The sequence below is a fragment of the Diceros bicornis genome, chromosome 34, assembly GCF_020826845.1.
Source record: "Diceros bicornis minor isolate mBicDic1 chromosome 34, mDicBic1.mat.cur, whole genome shotgun sequence".
Lineage (NCBI taxonomy): Eukaryota > Metazoa > Chordata > Mammalia > Perissodactyla > Rhinocerotidae > Diceros > Diceros bicornis.
Genome location: NC_080773.1, coordinates 13,168,518 through 13,188,112, shown reverse-complemented (window position 1 = coordinate 13,188,112; position 19,595 = coordinate 13,168,518). Strand labels below are relative to the sequence as shown.

General features: G+C 56.6%; 1 protein-coding gene across 3 annotated transcripts in view; it reads right to left on the bottom strand.

Moving 5' to 3' along the window:
- PAK4 (p21 (RAC1) activated kinase 4) overlaps positions 1–19,595 on the bottom strand; it is a 45,089-nt gene that overhangs the window by 21,580 nt on the left and 3,914 nt on the right. The gene's annotated exons all lie outside the window — the stretch shown is intronic.

The following is a 19,595-nucleotide window of genomic DNA, read 5'->3' as shown; positions in this document are numbered from 1 at the left end:
GAGGCCACACAGCACGGGGCTGAGGGCCTGGGAGCCGCTGGCTGGGCGGCTGGTGGGGCAGCCCGGGCGGGGGGTGGGTGGACTGTGACATGGAAGGGTGGCTGGAGACCTGGGGCTGGCTGCAGTGCCCTCTCTCCCACGCCCAGGCTGTGATCCCAGTAGGAGCTCTGAGAGGGCCTACCCCACTCCCCCATTAGGACAAACCTGAGACCTGCAGCCTAACCAGGGAGGGGCAGGACGTGGGGAGATCACGGTGAACCCCCACGTTGCCATCTCTAGGCGTGGGAGCAGGGCTGGGGGCTGTGGCTGGCAGGAACGGAGAGAGAGAAAGGTGGGGAGGGCTGGGCCTTCGGAATGCCTCGCTGGATCTGTCTGATCAGGATGCTCTAACCCTTCAGAACATAAGTGGCTGAACTTTCCGGAGAACTTACTCCGGGCCAGACCCTGCTCTCAGCATGGACACGCATGAAGTCGCTTTACGTCACTACTGCCCTAAACGGACAGGGACTTTATCAGGACCATTTTACAAGGGAGTAAACAGGCCCAGAGAGGCTGAGTGACTTGCCCAAGGCACCCAGCAGGGAGGGCAGGCCATCCGTCCCAGTGCCTGCGCATGAGGCTGGCTTGCTCAGAACCCCCATTCCAGAACAGGAGAAACAGATGCTCAGAGGGGGAATCCAGAATGGGCTATGCCGGCCCCACGCATCTCAGCCTCACACCTCCTCCCCCTTCAGACCTCACTTCCTCTGCAGAGCCTTGGCTGGCCCAGGCCAGAGCTCCCCAGGTGAAACTGGTTCTTGCATGATTGTCTGTCTGTCCCCCAACGACTGGCTCGGGGGGGCAGGGGGTGGGGCTGCCTGCTTCATTCCTGTCCACCCTTCGGGCCCTACCTCAGGCACCTCCTCCTGCAGGAAGCCTCCCTCACCCCCAGGCTGGGTCAGGTCCCTCCTCTGGGCTCCCTCCCAGCGTTGCCCCCTCCAGGCTGTCACTGTCTCTGACACGTCTGTCTACCCCACCGGTTCACACATTGGCTGAGCTCTTGGCACACCCCAGGCAGGCCTGTTGGAGGCCCTGAGAACTCAGCAGTGGACAAACCAGACAAAATTCCCTGTCCTGGGGGCTGACACCCAAGTAGGACTGCTCCCCCACTGGAGGGGGGATCCTGTGAGCAGCAGGGACCGGATTCGCACAGGTGGCCAGGCCCAGGGCAGGCGCCTAGTGAGCGAGTGGCCCAGGCGGGCAGGTGGACAGAGACGTCTTGTCCTTCCCACTCCCTGCTCTGGCGCCTGCAGCCGCTCCTACAGTAGCCAACTCTCCAAGGACTTTACCACTTGGAGCAGGAGGCCTGCACTGGCCCCAGGGCCTGGAAATCTCACCCACACGCCTCCTGTCCGCCACCTGCCCACCATGCCAGGGCCCCAGTGGGGCAGGTCTAGGGGACTCCACAAGTCCCCGATCCCGGGCCACCCCCTCCCCCACCAGGGTGGAGCACCTGTCAGGCAGCTGCCCAGAGAAGAGCCAAGTGGGGCGGGCTCCCCAAACCGGACAGGCTGGTTTGGGTTCTGCTGGGGGAGGAGGTCAGGCCCGGGCAGTTCTGGCCGGCCTGGGAAACTAGGTCCAGGGGGAGGGCCTGGGAGAGGCAGGCGGGGGTTGGGGGGGGACCCCTCCTCCAGAAGTCTCTGGAAACAAGGGGTCTGCCTGGGGACAGGCCTCATGGGCAAGGAGAGGTCGGTCTAAGCTCCTCTCATACTGGAATGGACCTTTGTTTTACTATAAAACTTTTAAAACACCCCAAAATAGAGACTAAGCCAATGAACCCTCATAAAACCATCACTCACACCCTCCACTGCTCACATTCTCCCACCTTTGGGCTCCGTCTGCCCCTTCCTTTCCTCTCCTTCTCTCCGTCTCGGGCTCTGTCTCTCTAACACGGGCACACGGTTCAAAAGCCAGCGGCACCAAGGGTAAGCGGTGCCAGGAAGGCGCCTCCTCCCCTCCCCCAGCTCAGCCCTGGGGGCGACCTCCACTACAGGTGCTTCTGTTTCCTTTTGGAGAGAGCCCATGCATGCGTGCGTGTGTGTGCACACATGCTTACACGTTTTTTAAAAATACCAGAAATGCAGCACGCCACACACCATGCTGCCCTTGCTCTTCTCCAGAACGCTCCTTGGCTCCCCTGCGCTGGAGGAGAAGGCAGCAGCCAGTGGGGGAGAAGACGCGGCCTCGGGACCTGGCAGCGCTCTCCCGGGCACACACCCGAGCAGCTGCGCCCCATGGACAGGCACGGGAAGGCTGGCGCAGCACAGCCTGAATCGGCCCGAGACTGGAAACCAGGCAAACGCCTGTCCGCCGCAGACGGACACTGACCTGAGATCTACCGGCTCCACGGAAGAGGACACAACAGCGAGATGAACGACCCACAGCCACACGCGGACACACGTCAAAACTGATGTTAAAGAGAAGCAAAATATAAAATGACACATCCTAGGACTTCGTTTAGAAAACGTTCAAAACCAGACGAAACGAAATACGCTGTTTAGGGGCGCATACAGAGGTGGCAAAACCAAAGAGAAAAGCAGAGACTGTCACAGCAGCAGGGGAGGGGCTCTGGGGGCTGGCACCAGGCTTCTTCACCTGGAGGGGGGCCATGCGGTCTTCTCTTCATGGTAACTGGTTATGCTATACATTTATGCTTTACGCACTTTCTAGCATGTACGCAACAATTTTAAATTATGATTTTAAAGAAAAAATTCTCTCTCTCACATGCATGCCTGCATCTCTGCAAAGCGGCCTCGCTACGTCAGCAGCTGCGCGCAAGGGCCGTGATGCCAGAGCCAGTCCCCAGGGGCCAGGCCGGTGGTTCCAGCCTTTTGCTCTTGCAGCTGTCACTTCACAGGTGTGCCAGCGCGTCTGTGGCCAAATGCCTCGAAGTGGAATTGCGGGCAAAGCTCTGCAGTGCCAAGCTGCCCCGAGTGAGGGCCACCCCACCCGCAGCCCCTTGGCCTCCCAGCCCAGGGTGTGGTCACACTCTGACCCTCATCAGACAGGGGAGTCTGGCCCCTCACTCTCAGCCTAGTTTTCACTGGCATTTTTCCACTTAGGATGTGCGTCCTTTCATATTTATAAAAGCCATCAGAATTCCTTTTCTGCTAAGCGTCTCTTCAAAGCCTTTCCTATTTTTCTGTGGGGTCGGGGATTCCTTTGCAAAACCCATGTCCCTTTCCTGCTGAAACCCTACTGGGGGTAGCACAGCTAAAGCCACCTCCTCCGCAGGGTCCCCAAGCTCTTCCCACCTCTCCCGCCTCATCTCCCCACCGGCTCCTCCCCCATCATCAGCTCAAGCGGCATGCAGCTTCCTTCCCACCGTCACGGATTCTGTCAATCCACGACTCCCTGTCCACCACGTGCACCCAGGCTGGGGCGGCAGTGCAGCCTGGTCCCTGCCCTCTGGGGCTTCTAGTCAAGGATCACACAAATGAAATCTGGCTGGAGGGACGAGAGTGTGGTGCAGCCAGGCCAGACAGGGGCAGGAGCCAGGCCATGGGGGAGCCGGGGGAGCCGAGGTGGGACGGGGGAGATGAGGACGGGCCTGCATGTGGAAGAGGTACCTCTGGCTGCCTGGTCTGTGGAGGACGGGACAAGCGGGCCTGAGCGGGTGTGGGGACAAGAGACAAGACCAGAGCACTGCTCCAGGAACCGATGAAGGCACCCCGGATGGCCGGACACAGAGAGGGCAGGACAGACCGGAGCTACGTCTGCCCAGAAAAAGCATGACTTGTTATGAGTCAGATACGGGGGCTGAGGACGAGGCTGGGGCCAAGGCAAACGCAGCACCGTCTTCACACAAGGAGCCCAAGAGGAGCCCACAATGCCGGGCCAGGCCCCAGAACAGCTCAATTCTGAAAGAGATGGATAAGTGGGAGGACCCCCTCTCCCCGATGTTCAGGCCTGCTACACGGCTACAGCAATCGAGACAGTGTGGACAGACACACGGATCAGTGAACAAAACAGAGACTCCAACACAGCCTACACCCAACAGGTTTTTAAAACATCGATTTTTTCCTCGTGGTAAAATATATATAATACTTATCATTTTTACCATTTGTAAAGTGTATAATTCAGTGGCACTGAATACATATACAATGTGTAACCACCATCACTGTTGATACCCAAAACTTTTTCATCATTCCCAAAAAACACCCTGCACCCATTCAACCATAGCTCCCCATTCCCCCTCCCCCAGCCCCTGGTACCCTCATCGTTCCCAAAAAACACCCTGCACCCATTCAACCATAGCTCCCCATTCCCCCTCCCCCAGCCCCTGGTACCCTCCACTTTACTTCCGGTCTCTATGAGTTTGCCCATTCTAGGCGCCTCACGTCAGTGGAATCTTACAATATTTCTCCTATGTCTGGCTTATTTCACTAAGCATAACGTTTTCGAGGTGCATCCATATTGTAGCATATATCAAGATTTCCATCCTTTTTATGGCTGAATAATATTCCATTGTGTGTATATACACGTTTGCTTATCCATTCATCTGTTGACAGATACATGGGTTGTTTCCACCTTTTGGCTGTCGTGAATAATGCAACTATGAACACTGATGTGCAAACATCTGTTCAAGTCTCTGCTTTCAATTCTTTTGGATGTCCCCTTAGGAGCAGAATTGCTGGGTCATACGGCAGTTCTACATTTAACCTTTTGAGAAACTACCAAACTGTTTTCCACAGCGGTTGCACCACTTTACATTCCCACCAGCAATGTACTAGGGTTCCAATTTCTCTACCTCCTCACCAATACTTGTTATTTTCCATTTTTTTGACAACAGCCATCCTGGTAGGTGTGAAGTGGTATCTCATTGTGGCAATTTATTTTTGACAAAGAAGCATAAGCAAATTCAACAGAGGAGAGACAGCATTTTCAACAAATGGTGCTGGAACAAGCGGACACCCATATGCAAAAAAAATGCATCTTGATCTAAACCTCACTTTGCACAAACATTAACTCATAACACAGATCACAGGCTTAAATGTAAAATGTAAAACTATAAAACTTTTAGAAAACAAACAAACAAATCTTTGGGATCTAGGGCTAGGCACAGAGTTCTTAGATTTGATACCAAAAGCACGACTCATAAAAGGAAAATTTGATATTGTACCTCAACAAAATTAAAACCTTTTGCTCTGCAAAAGTCCATGTGAAGAGGATAAAAAGCTACAGATTGGGAGAAAATATTTGCAAACCGCATATCTGACAAAGAACTATTTTCTAAAAGAGATAAAGAACTCTCAAAATGCAACAGTAAAAAAAATCAAACAATCCAATTAGAAAATGGGCAGAAGACATGACATTTCGCCAAAGAGGATGCACAGATGGCAGACAGGCACACGAAAGGAGAGTCACCGTCATTAGCCATTAGAGAAACGCAAATTAAAGCCACACCGAGTTATCACTACACGCCTATTAGAACAGCTAAAACAAAAAATTGTGACACCACCACATGCTGGTGAGGATGTAGAGAAAGTGGATCTCTCATACACTGCTGGGGGAATGCAAAATGGTCCAGCCACTCTGGAAAGCAGTTTGGCAGTTTCTTTAAACATGCAGCAGCCATACTGACAAGCAATTGCACTTCTGGATATTTGTCCCAGGCAAACAGAAATTTATCTTCTCACAGAAACCTGTATGTGACTGTTTATGGCAGCTTTATTTCTAACAGCCAAAAAGTAGAAACAACCCAGATGTCCTTCAACGTGGTGAATGGTTAAACAAACTGTGGCACATATACATGGAATACTACTCAGCAATAAAAAGGAATGAACTAATTTTTTATATTTATTTATTTATTTATTTATTTTTCCCCCAAAGCCCCAGTAGATAGTTGTATGTCATAGCTGCACATCCTTCTAGTTGCTGTACGTGGGACGCGGCCTCAGCATGGCCGGAGAAGTGGTGCATCGGTGCGCGCCCGGGATCCGAACCCGGGCCCCCAGCAGCGGAGCGCGTGCACTTAACCGCTAAGCCACGGGGCCGGCCCCAGGAATGAACTATTGATACTGGCAACAACCTGGATGAATATCCAGAGAATTATGCTGAGTGGAAAAAAGCCAACCCCAGAAAGTCACACATGGTATGATTCCATCTACATAACATTCTTGAAATGACAGAATTATAAAAATGGGGAACAGATAGATGAGTGGTTGCCAGGAGTTAGGGATGGGCCAGGGAGGGGAAGTGGCTATAAAAAGGCATCAGGTGGGATCCTTGTGATGGAATGTTCTGTATCTTGACTGTATCAATGTCAATGTCAACATCCTGGTTGCGGTCTTGTACTAACTATAGTTTTGCAAGATGTCACCAATGGGGAGACTGGGTAAAGGGTACAGGGGCTCTCTCTGTCACTTCTTACACCTGCAAGTGCTTAGATGTCTCCTCTTCCAGGAAGCCTTCCCTGATTTCCTAGACTGAAGCCAGGGCCTCCCACAGACCTCTGGGCTTCCCCCACCACAGCTGTGACATCTGGCCTGTGCTTTCCCGACAGTCGCTCTGGGCTGTCACTGCCTGGTGTTGTGTCTGTCTCCCTTACTGGACCACAAGTTCCATGAGGGCAGGGCCTCGGGCTGACATGTCACCAGCCTGTCCCAGGCATCAGCCTGCACAGGGCTGGACTCAGAGGAGGTACACAGTGAAAATCTACAAAATGCACGAGGGAATGGCAGTAAGGGCAATAATACTCACAGCTAGCACTAAGAGGCTTCCATGTGCAGCTCTCCTTTGAGTATGTTACATGGATGAAGTAACCTTTATACAACCCCATTTTACAAATGGGGAAACTGAGGCCGATGCGGGGAGTAGCACCCCGTGCCCAAGGTCACCCAGCCAGCAGGTAGCAGAGCCGGGTGGCAAACTCAGCCTGCCAGATTCAGAGCCTTGGAGAGCAATCTCCACCCAGAGGGCCTCGCCATGAAAGGCTGGATAAGCCTGGCTAACAGGGCCCTCAGGGAGTGCGCCGGGGCAGAGGGGGCAGGGAAAGCGCAGTGACCCTCCTGCCCCCAGCCCCCAGTGCACTCCCACGTGAACGGGGGTCCCACCCTTCTCCAGGGAAGGCTGCTCCGTGGCACAGACAGACTGGGATGGTACAGAGCCCCCTGCATACCTTACAGGGGCTCAGGGAGGGCCCCATACACGTCAAGGGCCTATAACTGAATCCCACCTGGCGACCTGGGAAGGCAGCAGTGCCCTCCGTAGACAGGAAACGCCCACTTCCACCTGAGGCAGTGGTTCAACGCGGCTGGAGCAGGGGGCTGCGGGCCTGGGGCGAGAGGAGCGGAGCACCCCGAGGCTCCACCAGGGCAGGGCCGCTCTCATCTGGTTGTGGGGGGCGGGGCCTCTGACCCACACTGAGGGGCATTCCTCTCAGCATGGGGCTTCATTTCTCCCCCTGCAGAAATCGTGAGAGCGAAATATTGAGAGCGAGCTGCAGCCAAGAGCTGGCAGCCTGGTACTGTTCACGCAGTTCACAAACCCGTGACAGCACGGGATCCTATTCAGGGAAGCGACGGGGGACCGCAGAGAGCCCCGGGGACCTGCGGAGGGCCCCCCGGCTCTCACCATGCAAGGGCGCGTTCTCTCTCAGCTGGACAGCCGGCCCAAGGGCGTTATCAGGCAATTCCCCATTCTCTTGCGGGCATGTGAAATCTTCCATCATTCACCAAAAAAGAGGCAATAATTTAAAAAAGAGGGTTGAAGTTATTTGATAACGCTAGAAAGAGCACTATCTAGAAAGGGCTAGAAAGTGAAGGAGGGGGCTTTTCGGGTGCCGGCAATGCCCGTCTTCTTGATCTGCGCGGTCGTTTGGTGGGTGTTTGCTTTATCACTATTCATTAAACTGAACATGGAGGTCTTAGGCACTCTCCTGCGCACGTCATACTTTACTCCCGTGCAGGAAACACCAGCGATAGCAGTTCTGACATCTGGAAGCTTCCTCTAGACGTGCGTGTGCCTGCAGACAATCTCCTTCTCTGTGCAAAGGCTGGAAGGGCGAGCGCAGTCAGAGCAGCGGTGCTCCGCGGCCCCTGGCAGCTCCCTGCCTGCTTCCTGAGAGGAAGCCAGGCCTGGAAGCGGCCAGCGCCAGAGCCCCTAGACTCGGCCATGAGCGCGGGTCTCTCCACGTCCCGGGCACTCGCGTGTCCTGCGGGACTCACACCTCCAGGGAGCCTTTCTGGCCGCGGGAACATACCCACCCACGGCGCCCCTGCCTGGGGCACCACAGCGAGCCACACAGAGTGGAAGGAGGTGATCTGGTAGAGAGTCCCCACGGCAGGGCCAGCCCTGCTGGCTCATCTGTGCCCTGCGTTGGACACACGGGATGGCATGGAGGCCAGCTACAAAGGGTTATGTGTGGGCATCAGGCCAGTGCAAAACAAGGCAGTGAGCGGTGTGCTGTGAATGCCCCCACGTTGCAGAGGAAGAAAGTGAGGCTCAGAGAGGGGAGGTGCCAGCCCAAGGTCACACAGCGTGTATGAGAGCCAGGATTCCACAGCAGGTCGGACGCAGGCCAAAGTCCAGCCACCTAACTATGTTCATTCTCTCATTCGTTCACACACTCAACAATTATTACACACTCTGTGCGTGCCAGGCTCTAGGACACAGCAGTGAATAAGACAGGCCCTCCTTCCTGGAACTGACATCCCAGTGGGGGAGACAAGACGATACGCAAGTCAACAAAGAAGTATATGACAAGTGGGAGAGGGGACAGAGAGCAGCCAGGGAGGTCTCAGAGCAGGTGGCATCTGACCAAGACCAGTGGGAAGGGAGGGAACCTCGTGGGGATCTAGGGACGAATGGCCACTCCACCAAGGCCTGGAGCCCGCCTGGGACATTCCAGGAGGTGCGAGGAGTCAGCGTGGCAGGGAGTGAGGGCCGGCGGGCAGGGAGAGCAGCAGCTGAGGTCAGAGGTCGACTGAATGCAGAAGAACAGCAGCTCCAGAGCACAGCCGTGCACCCCACCCTCTCCTGCGGGTCGCTGAGTCCTGACCCCAGCCCTCCAAGGGACGTGCAGTCCGTCCACCCCCCCACCGCATTACCGAGCAGGAAGCAGGCAGGGCGGGGAAAGCCTCCCAGGGGGGCCCAGCTGGCCAAGGGCAGGGCCGGGGCAGGAGTCCAGCTCTGTCCCTAGAGCTTAACCACCAGGCCAGGCTGAAGCGGGCAGAGTTGAGGATGGGGGTGGGGGTCGGGGACGGCTCTCAGGTGGGGCCTACGGTCCTAGCAAAGCAGGAGCCCAAAGCTGTGCACTTAGGACACGGTTCGCTGGAGGCTAACACAGCCCTTTGCTCCCAGGCCCCAGTGGTTCCCAAGCCTCAGTCCTGCAAGTCCCTCCTGCTCCATTTCTGCTGCATCTGGGTACCAGCCTTCCTAGGAGCGACTGAACAATTTTTTTCCCAATCTACCCTCTATTTTTTTTAATTAAATTAAATTTATTTAAAAAATCCCCCAGACACTAACGTTGACATCATGTTCACATATAGCACCACCTATGAAAAAAACTGAACCTGAACATAATTGAGCTTCTAGACCTAAGTCTCAACTTCCAGGAAGCACAGGGGACAAAGGAACACGTTAAATGACACCACAAGGATGCATCTGCCAGAGCCAGACTGGAAAAGCTAGAGGACAGAGGGCCAGGGTCTTTGACAGATAAACAACCCAAACCCCGAGCACAGGAGAGCTGACGGGGAACCCGACAGCCGACAGAAGACTTGAGCGTTATCAACCCCGTGCAGAGCGGGGACCCTGTCTGGATCCAAATCAAACAAGCAAACTGGAAAAAGGATGATAAGACAGCTAGGGAAAGGGGAGGCTATGAAGGAATTACTGGTTCCTTTCTTCCTGAGACAATGGTTTGTGGGTTTTTTTTTTAAGACTCCTTATCTCCTATAGGAGAAAAATCTGAACTATTTATGGCTAAAGAATATGACGCTGGGGTGGCCAGCCCCGTGGCTTAGCGGTTAAGTGCACACGCTCTGCTGCTGGCGGCTTGGGTTCGGATCCCGGGTGCACACCAAGGCACCGCTTGTCAGGCCATGCTGTGGCAGTGTCCCATATAAAGTGGACGAAGTTGGGCATGGATGTTAGCCCAGGGCCAGTCTTCCTCAGCAAAAAGAGGAGGATTAGCATGGATGTTAGCTCAGCGCTGATCTTCCTCACAAAAAAAAAAAAAAGAATATGACGCTGGGGAATTGCTTTGAAATCATTGGGGGGCGGGGGGGAAGGGTTCAGATGACAAAGCCTGGTCGTGGCTGGTACCTGCGGAAGCCAGGGACAGGGACATGGGGAGGGCATCCAACCATCCTTCTGAGCACGTGTGAACACTGCCATCATACAAAGGTTCTAAACCTTTTACAAAAGGAAATGTGAGCTAATCATAACAGCAAAGAATCATGGATCGCTCGCCCCGTAAATCTGAATTACTAAATCCAAGCACACCCCTGCCTCTAATAACTATCCCCGTAATCGCGGCAACAGTAACCCTAATGACTAATGACACGGTGATGGCAGCCCTGCGCCGGGCATCACACGCAGGCTGACTCACTTCATCCTCCCAGCAAGAACCCTTCTACCCCTGCTCCAGATGTGGGGACCAGCACAGAGCTCTGGGGGGCTCAGCGCCTAGCCCGAGGCCACAGACGAAGCTTTGCTGGAGCTGGGGGAGGCCCAAGGGGGAGCTGGGCACCCCAGCCCTTACCCGGAGGGGTGGGGAGAGGAGGCCAGGGAGCCCTCAGTGGGCGGGGATGCACGGGAGCACTGGACTCTCGTTCCCCTCATTCCCATCAAACAATCAAGGGTCCTGCAATGCAATCGTCACATCTTAGTATAAACTTCTGCTGAGGAGCCGGCCCCATGGCTTAGCGGTTAAGTGCGTGCGCTCCACTGCTGGCGGCTGGGGGTTCGGATCCCGGGCGTGCACCGACGCACTGCTTCTTGACGCACCGCTTCTCTGGCCATGCTGAGGCCGCGTTCCACATACAGCAACTAGAAGGATGTGCAGCTATGACATACAACTATCTACTGGGGCTTTGGGGGTAAAATAAATAAATAAATCTAAAAAAAAAAATAAAAATAAAAAATAAACTTCTGCTGAAATGAAGTTTCAGCCACCCCACGGGAGCCTGGAATGGTAACTGGCAACAGATGTCACCACCAGATTCTTGGGCCACGGAGGGGTCTGGGGTCACAGGATCTGTCAGGGTCTGGCCCCCTGGATAGCGCTCCCTGCAAGGTTGCAGAGTCGGTCCAGTACCCTCGACCGTCAGTGGGATGTGTGCCCCCCACGTTCCCCCCACACTGGGGGCCAGAAGCATCCTGCCCATCCTTGTCCTGGGCCTATAGAAACCGTCTCCCCTCTGTGGCTTCGTGGGATCCTGGCTCTAAACAGGGAGGCCTGGGAAGCTCCTGCCAGGGAAGGAGGGAGAGAGACAAGAGGCAGAGACACGGAGAGAAAGAGAGGAGCAGCGTGGAGGTGGGGAGACAGACAGAGAGCCACCCAGACAGGGGCCTTCCCCGGGCCTCGGCTGCCTCGTCTGTAACATGGGAACACTAGTCACATCTTCCCAGAGTAAGTGTGGCTGTGGGGTGACATGACTTAATCCTGCCATGTCAGAAGCCTAGAACAGTGCCCTGAACATCACAACAGCGAGTACGTTTGCCATCGTTTCTGTAGGCCAGTAGCTTTCGTCCCAGCTCAGAATCCCACTCAAGTCAGCCAGGGAGTTAAAAAAAAAACCCAATGTCAGGCCCTAGAGCCAGATATTCGGACTCAAAGGTCTGGCTTGGGCCCCTGCATGGACGCCCCCACCAGGTGACTCTACTGTGCAGCCAGGGGTGAGCACGGGATGGGGGGTGTCCCCCACCCCTGAGTCCTGGGGGAGGGGGTGTAAAGTGAGACAGACTGATAAGGCAGGGGGAGGGCGAGGGAGGGGTGGGGCGGAGAGGGCAGGGCAGTGCCCAGGAGGCCCCTCTTGGCCTGTCCACCCTCCCCCACCTTGGGCCACTGGGAGTCTGGGGCCTGCTGAGGAATGCGAGGAATGAAGCCAGGCCTGGCACGGCCAGCTCCGGTCCCCTCCCCCTTCACAAGCTCCCAGGAGCCCATTCTCTGTGTGGTCCAGACAGCCGCCTCCTCTGGGAAGGCCTCAGCCATCACTCAGTTCTCTGGGTCTGAACCCCTTCTCCTCTTGGGTCCCCCCCAACTCAAATGCTGGACCACAGGGCGCAGCCCAGGTGTCCCCCTCATGAAGCACTTATCAGTGGTGACGAGTGATCCTGACAGCCGGCAAGGGGTGGGCAGCACTTATCACCCGCTCTGGACCTGCTCTGGCGGGTGGGGGGTGGGGGGCCTAAGAAGGTTTCCCAGAGGCAGTGACCTTCAGGCCAAGCGCCAAAGAACACATGAAGTGGGAGCACTACACAAAGGCCAGCAGGGCTGCAGGGCAGCAGGCAAGCAGAGGGGGCAGGCCTGGACCAGGAGGCACAGGGTCCCGGCCCCTCCCTGGGCAGTGGGAGCCACGCAAGATTTCAAAAGCAGGGAAGGGACCCACTCTGACCTCAACCGCATCTGCTGCCCTCCACCTCTGTTCTCCCACAGGGATGGAGAGCCCCAGCTGGCCCACTGCGGGGGCCGAGGTACCCCCAGATCCTGTCACCCCCACGGGGAAGGGCTGGGCCCTGGCTCCTTCCTGCCACGCTGTAAGGAGAGACCTCACCAGAGCTGCTTCCCGCATCCCTGAGCCTCTGCCCTGATAATTAAACCGTGAGCTGATTAGTCAAGGAAAACCTTTAATTAGCCCTTGAAATCATTCAGGAAAATTACAACCTCCTCTCCAGGCGCCCTGCCCGCCCCAAGCCAAGGCCCAGGGCAGTGCCAGAGAGGAAGCAGGGAATGGGGGGGTGGGCCCTGCTGCTGCTGCGCTGAGCCTCACCCCGCCAGGCCAAACCCAGGGAGCAAGGCGCCTCGTGGTGGGGGGCACAGGCTTCCTGCCACATCACGAAGGACCGAGGAACAAATCCAGCAAGAGGTGGGCAAGGCCCCTGCTGGCAAGTAGGACACTTTCCTGAGAGCCATCAGAGGAGACATGAATAAAGGGAGAGACACGCCACGTTCATGGACTGGGAGACCCAATGCCGTGGCCGCATGGTGACAGAGGCTTCTCTAACATTTAAGTGGAATTACAAAAAGCCAAGCATGGCCGACACTTTTAAGAAGAACAAGTGGGAGGGTGTGTTCAGCCCATGATCAAGACTTATTATAAACTACAGACATTCGGACCGTGTGGTGCTGATGCGAGAATCAACAGAGAGAGAGAGAAAGGAAGACAGCACCCAGGAACAGACCCGCTTACGCAGAGACGGGACTTAGATAACGGTGGCAGGCAGAGAAGCCAGTTTGATTTAAGAAATGGTATTTGGGTGATTGGGGGCCCCGGCGGAAAACATGAGAGTGGATGCCCACCTCACATCATACACACACAATTCCAGAACAAATCAAGACCCAATGAGAGGAGCAGAACTATAAAACTATACAGGAAATGAGCGATAAATGTGACTACGCTGAAATGAAGTGCTTCTGTTCATCAAAAGACACAAGAAAAAGTGAAAAGGGAAGCCGCAGATTGGGAGGAGATAGGGTATCATCTCAGATACAAACAATCTAGGATTTAACTCAAAGAAGCAAAAATAAAAATGCAGGCCGCCCAATGGAAAAAAGGGAAGTGACCTGAGTGGGCTCTTCACAGGAGCGGAGCTGGATACTGTTCAGATGTTGGAGAAACAGGTGAAATGCGGCTCCACCTGACTGGCCCCCCGGGACATGCAAAAGAGCACCGCCCCTCCTCTGTGAAATGGGTTGAGTGGGCATGGCCACCCCCTGGGATTCCAGAAGGACTGGGCAGGACCAGGGGAGGGCCTCGCAGGAACTGGGCCAGGCAGGCGCAAACCCTCCCTTAGTTTCCCTGTTAATCAGCCGAGGGAATAAGGACTCCCCAGGCCCAAGGTCACAGCAGGCCTTCTCCCGCCTCCAGGCGGGGTGCCCCAGAAGGCTGAGAGTCACGAGACAGGCTCCAGATGGGGAGCAACCGGGTCTGCTTATCCACCCACCACGATGTCCACGCAGGCCACGACGGACCAGCACTCCAGAGTATTTGTGGGAGAAGAACTAAAACAACCACATTCACATTTATATGGCAGGCCCCGGGAAAAGTCTGTTAGGAGCAGAACCTCAGAGGGGCCCCAGAACACCCCAAGCTGCCTCAATTCTAGAGAAGAAGAAAATGACATGCAGAGGCCCAAGGGGCTGTCATGACTCCAACCCAGATCCACCGGAGAACGGACACTGGTGTCCGTCTCCCCTCAGTTCCTCAAAGGCCGTCGCGCCCTCCCGCGTGGGACCTGTGCACAGGCAGCTCCCTCAGCCACGAGCACCCGTGCCCGCCTCCTCCCGTAGCTAACTCTGCCCACCCCGCAAGCGGCACTTCCTCCTCTGGAAAGCCTGCCCTGTACTGCTCACCCAGAGCAGAGCCCCCGTCACACGCTCTGGCAACGACACTCACGGCTTATTACGGCCCATTCGTTCATTCATTCACCCAGTCCACCAGCGTTTATTGAGTGACTAACAGACAGCAAGCTGAGGATCTAGCAAGGGACACAGTGAGCCCCCCACCACTATGAAGCCAAGTTGTGGCGGGTGCGGAGGACAATAAATCACGATGTAATGTAAGTACCAATGATGAGGCTACAAAAAAATTCAAGCAGGGGAAGGTAGGAAGAGAAAGCGACAGGTCACAGAGGGAGCAGCATGAACAAAGGCCCTGAGGCAGGACCCAGCTTGGAATGTTCCAGAACAGTGCCGCAGGGGAGAAGTGAAGGCTGCCAGGAAAGCCGGCCAGGATCTTGTGAGGCCTTGGAGGCTTTTCCTGAGAGAGATGAGGCCACGGGAGGGTCCACAGTGGGCAGGGATGCGATCTGGACCAGGCTCCCTCTGGCTTCATGTGGGGGCAGACTGTGGGGGGGCAGTGGGGGAGGGGAGAGTAGGAGGCTGCCAAAATGGTCCAGGCAGGAGATGAGGGTGGCCTGAACTAGGGTGACGAGGAGGAAGAGTGGGAGGCGCCAGGTTCTTTTCTGAAGGCAGAGCAACAGGCTCTCCCGACATCACAGATACAGAGGAAGAAGACGAGTGGAGAGACGATGGAGAGGATGGATGGGGTGCCGTCAACGAGACAGGGTCACCAGGGGAAGATGGGGGCTCGGGAGTCTGGCCTATTTCACCTGTCTCCGTGTGGCTCTCTGGTCGAGGCCTGTGTCCCCCAGACTGAGCTCGGAGAGGGCCGCCCGCTGCGCTCACCTCTGGGTCCCACAGCCCCAGCACAGGGCTGATCACAGCATGAGCCCCGGACTCCCACTGGTGGATGGCTAAGAGCCGGTGTGGACAGGAACGCGGAGAGGAGAAAGCAACAGGGGTCTCGTCTCCATGACAACAGGCACGCGCTACTTTTACAGAACAGATTATAAAATGCTCCAAGGTCAATTAAAAAGTCTGCCAGACCAAGTGCTGGTGAGGATGCGGGGCAGCTGCTAGGCATGGACACAGGTGCGCCACGCCGGGAGGCTGCGCGGCAGTGTCTACAGCGTCCGCTGGAGGTGAGGAACATCCGACCCTCTGACCGAACAACGCACTGGATGTGTGCCCCGCAGCAGTGCGTGCACACACGCCCAGTGGACGCTTCAAAGAGGACACTCACACACGCCCAGCAGGAGACGGAGAACTAAGTTGTAGTTTGTTCACACAACAGAACACCAGCCAGCACTGAGGGCGAACGGAGAGCTACGCGAGCGCCCACAGGGAGGGAGCCCGCAGACTAGGGATGAGAGAGGGCAGACACGTGGGGACACGCCAGGGGCTCCACAGATGTGAAGTGCAGAAGCAGGAGAGGCGGAGTCCCACAATTCAGGGATGCGCACCTGGTAAACTCTCCGGAAAAGCAGGGATATGGTGACCCCCAAGGTCAAGGGAGTGATCGCTACTGGGGTCGTGATCAGGAGGGCGATGGGGGGCATCTAGGGTGCTGGTCCTCTGTCCTCACCTGAGTGTGGTGAAGCATCCGTGCACTCACAATCATCGGCTCTACTGACACGCACACTTGGCACTTTCTGTAGGCACATTAAACTTCCCGATCATTAAAGGTTTACAAGGAAGTGGAATTATAAATGCACATGAATATATATATATATACATCACACACACACACACACACACACACGCGCACACACGGCATTTCAGAGTCAAATAATCTGGGGCCAGGCTGCTGTGGAAGACGTGGGGGAAGGGAGGACGGGGCCGGGAAACCGCTGTGGGCAGCAGAGGAGGGGTCCCTAGGGAGAGAGGGGACAGGACTGCCTAGGGGGGTCCTTAGGTGGGGGACCATCTAGGGAAGAGCCCTGCCCTCCCGCAATGTCCTCCCTTCTCCCCATTCGCAGCACTGGCCGTGGAGGGGAGCGCAGGAGGGCGGGGGGGGGGGGGGGGGGGGGAGGCCCAGGAGGGCAGGCGCTTCCCGTTGTGCGGGCGTGGCTGAAACTAGCCTGGGGAAGCTGCCGAAACCGCAGCACAATGCCGCTTTATCAGGAGCTTCCAGGGCCAGCCTGGCACCTGGCAGGGGAAGCAGGGAGGTGCTCCATGGGGGACCCTCGCAGAGCCCCCCACCTGTCAAGGTGCTCCCCTCCAAAGCTGTGCCGCCTGCCTGCAATGAAGACACAGCAGAGGGGCCTGGGGAGGCAGGCAGGGTGCCATGGTGGTTAGGAGCCAGACTGGCAGCCGCCGCCTGGGGCCGAATCCCAGCCCTGCTGGCTCTGTGACTCCAGGCAAGTCTCCCAGGCTCTCAGTTTCCTCCCCTAAGAATGGGGAATAATAGTAACAGCCACACCCTGGGGGTCTGGGGGGATCCAGTCAGTTCACAGAGAGCACTCAGAGCAGAGTAATCCTCTGAGGACCAGCACCGGCGGCTCACAGTGTTGGAGCACTCACCACGCGTTTATATCCTCAACACCACCCCAAGAGGAGGCACCATTATCGCCCCCACTTCACAGATGAGGACACCCAGGCACAGAGAGATGAAGTGACTTGTCTGGGCTCACACAGCCAGCAGTGGCCAAGCTGGCTCCAGAGCCCGTGCCCTCAGCCTCCACTGCGGCCCACAGGTTAAGAGCCCCAGCATGGAGCCAAGTGGGCCTGGGTTCGAGTCCTGGATCTGCCACTTACTTGCTGTGGCATTTCCAGCCTGTGCCTCAGTCTCCCCTTCTCAGGAAAAGTAAAAATATCATGAATAGACAGCTCTCAGAAAAGGAGGCCCAGATGGCTTTCAACAAGCACAAAGACGCTCCACTTCACTCATACTAAAATCAGGGCCACAGTGAGGGCCATTTGGCACCCATCTGACAGACAAAGGTCGAAGCGTCAGATAGCAGCCTGTCCACGCGGCCAGCACGCGAGGAAACCGGGGTGCCATCAGACATGGGGGTGCGGGTGTAAAGAGGCGCACGCTCTCGGGCAGGGCACACATCTCAGAGCCCCGAGCCCCCCTCCAGAGATGTCCCCAGTGTGCACAGCCCTGTTTGGAGGAGGGATAGACTGGAAGGGCCCGGATGGCCATGGCGGGGCCACGTGCATGCCACGGCACGTTACGAGGAAGCACCCTCGGTCCTGAGCCGGCATCTGGGAGTGAAAATGCAGGGGCAGGCCAGAATACAAACAGGGGAAGTCGGCTCCATTTGACAAAAAGAGGAGGGGGAGAAACTGCAGGAACAAATATCGCAGAAGGAAAAGAAACTGGCACAATGGCTGCTCTGGGAAGGGCCCGACAGCGGGGTGGGGAGACTTGCTCATCACTGGCGACCCTGCTGCACTGGGCGCGCTTTTCAGTGATTATTTAGGGGAATAGGGAACACATGCGCAGGGAGTGAAATTGTGCCTTCTTAGAATTCGAATGCAAGACAAGAGACGCGAGGTTACTGAGCCTCCTCAAGGTCTCGGGGCAGAGCTACTGCGAGGACGCCCAGGAGGCACAGATCGGGCGCCTGGCACGCAGGAGCTGGGGTTAGCGCAGCATCACTCGAGGCTGGAAGCAGGCGAGGAGGAGGCTCTGCCAGAGGGGACACCTACCACGAGCGTGTGTGCCAGGCAACGTGCTAAGCGCTTTCCAGCACAATCCCCTCCAACCCTCCTGACAGCCCATAACAGCTGAAGAACGTGAGGCCAGGGAGGCTCCGCTCTTCCCCAGGGGTCCCTGCTGGGGGACAGGGACGTGTGTGGACTGTGTGGCCCTGGCAGGGAAGCTGCCATTGCCCCCAAGGACGGTGGCAGATGACCTTGCATCCCAGGGAGGGTCAGGGCAGGACCAGAGGCCCCAGGAGACAGGCTGCAGTGAGTGGCAGCTTCTGTCGCATCTGCCATAGCTGGCTCCCCTGGGACCTGGGAAAGCCCCACTTCTGACCCTCCTCAGCCCCCCTCCACCTTCCTGTGGGCCAAGGCAGCGGTCAGACAATAAGCGCCAGCCCCGGATGGGTGGCTGGGGCGGGAAGGGTCCCACTTCCCCAGCCGTGACTTGTAAGGAGGCTGTTTCCTTGTTTCCTGCTGGCAGCATCTGCAGCCGCCGGGCTCGGTGATGGGAGAAACAGCTGCTGGGGACACCCCAACCGGTGTCTGGCCGGGAAGTCTGGCTCACCGTCAGCCAGCAGGACGAGGAGGGGCAAGGCAGTGGACAAGAAAGGGAAGGACGATGTGGGGGACCCTGAGGGAGGTGGGGACCTGGTGCCCAGAAACTACCCAGGCTGAACAGGCCCCCGAGGTGCTTCCACCTGAAGAGGAGCCTGGGTAAGAACCAAGTGGACAGGAAGCGGCCTTGTCTTATCAAGACCACTTGCAGATCACGGCAGGGCAGCCACGACAGGCTGTGACTGGAGCCTGAAGGCCTGGAGTTGGGGTCCTGCCTCTGCCACTGGCCTGCTGTGCGACCTTCGGCACGTCACGCACCTCTGTGGGTCTCGGTTTTCCCATCTCTAAAAGGGTTGATGACAGTACCTACCTCGCAGGTTGTTGTGAGGATCAAATGAGTTCATACGGATAAAGTACTCACGATCTGGGCCAGCACCCTCCTCCTCCATCACCGCCGCCTCGTTCTGTCCACCCTCTCCTCCCGCCTGGACATCACAGCAGCCTCCCCACGGGTCTGCCTGCCGCGGCCCCTCATGATCTAGTCCCCACATGGCAGCCTGAGCAATCTTTATAAAAGGGAAACCAGATGTTGTTCACAGCGCTCCGATGACTCCCCAGCCCACACAGAACGAAATCTCCAGTCCTCACTCAGCCCCTGCTGTAGCTGCCACATCCTCCCCGCCAACCCGCCTCACGGCCCACTCTGCCAGGCTGGCCTCCTGGATGGTACTTGACCATCCAAGCTCATGCGGACCTCAGGGCCTTTGCACTTTCCGTACCCACTACCTGTTCTATTCTTTCCACCTCCTTTCTAGGCCTGGCTTACTCTTTCTCATCA